The sequence below is a fragment of the Nerophis lumbriciformis genome, linkage group LG16 (assembly GCF_033978685.3).
Source record: "Nerophis lumbriciformis linkage group LG16, RoL_Nlum_v2.1, whole genome shotgun sequence".
NCBI classification, from domain to species: Eukaryota; Metazoa; Chordata; class Actinopteri; order Syngnathiformes; family Syngnathidae; genus Nerophis; species Nerophis lumbriciformis.
In genome coordinates this window covers 27,963,299-27,964,598 of record NC_084563.2, presented here as the reverse complement: position 1 = coordinate 27,964,598, position 1,300 = coordinate 27,963,299, and positions in this window count along the sequence as shown.

Sequence of the window (1,300 nt, the reverse complement as noted above, 5' to 3'; positions counted from 1 at the left end):
TCACGAAGAATAGTGGTGTCTCCATCGAGTTTCGCCTGGATGGGAGCCTATTCAACATCCGGCGCCTACAGGCAAGACGAAGATGGCAGGCACCAACATCCAGGAGCTGCAATATGCAGACGACTGCGCACTTCTCGCCCACACTCCTGATGCCATGCAGCATGCACTAGACACCATGTCATCAGTCTACCGCTCACTAGGTCTGGTGATCAACATTCAGAAAACAGAGGTTCTCATCCAGGAGAGGTCCCCATCCCCTACACCCCCTATCTTTACCATCAGCGGCACACCCCTCAAGCTCGTTGAGCAGTTTTGCTACCTCGGCAGTACTCTGACCCCAACATGCCAGATCGATGATGACATCCAGGCTCGTATCAACTCAGCCTCCTCTGCCTTTGGAAGACTGCGCTCCCGGGTGTTTGAAAACAACCACCTTTGAACCTCAACGAAAGTGTCAGTCTACAGGGCGGTGTGTGTTTCAACTCTGCTGTATGGGTCGGAAGCCTGGACAATATACCGCAGACACATCCGCTGCCTTGATGCATTTAACATCAGATGTCTCCAACGCATTCTTGGCATCACATGGCAGGACCGAGTTCCTCATATGGACATCTTACAGCGCATAAGCATAAGCATAGAGGCCACCCTGGCACAGCGACAACTCCGGTGCGTTGGTCACACCATCCGGATGCCAGGACACCGATTGCCTCGTCAGATGCTTTATGGTCAGCTCCTTTCAGCCAGCAGAAAGCCCGGAAGACAAAAGCTGTGGTACAAAGACCAACTGAAAGGGATATTGAAGAGGTGCAACATCAAACCCCACAAACTTGAGACAGCTGCAGCCAATCGATCGCTGTGGCGTTCGCTGTGCCATGACGGGGTCATGTTTCTGGAGGAGTGTCGGAATCAACACCGGAGGGATCAGCGGAGGTGAAGACACCACCCTGCAGTTCCAGAACCATCCCAGTCGCCTGATCCAGGCCTGACATGTCCCCACTGTGGCAGGACGTGTGGTTCCAGGATCGGACTTCATAGTCATATGGAGTGGCATCGTCGCCAGCAACGATAGCCACCCACCAGAGCTTCAAAATGGAAGCTACGTCATCTTCGACTACGATGGACCGCCTAAGCAAGCAATGTACTGTGTGTGTGTGTGTGTGTGTGTGTGTGTGTGTGTGTGTGTGTGTGTGTGTGTGTGTGTGTGCGTGTGGATGTCTGTACTGTGTGTGTGTGTGTGTGTGTGTGTGTGCGTGTGGATGTATGTACTGTGTGTGTGTGTGTGTATGTGTGTGTGTGTGTG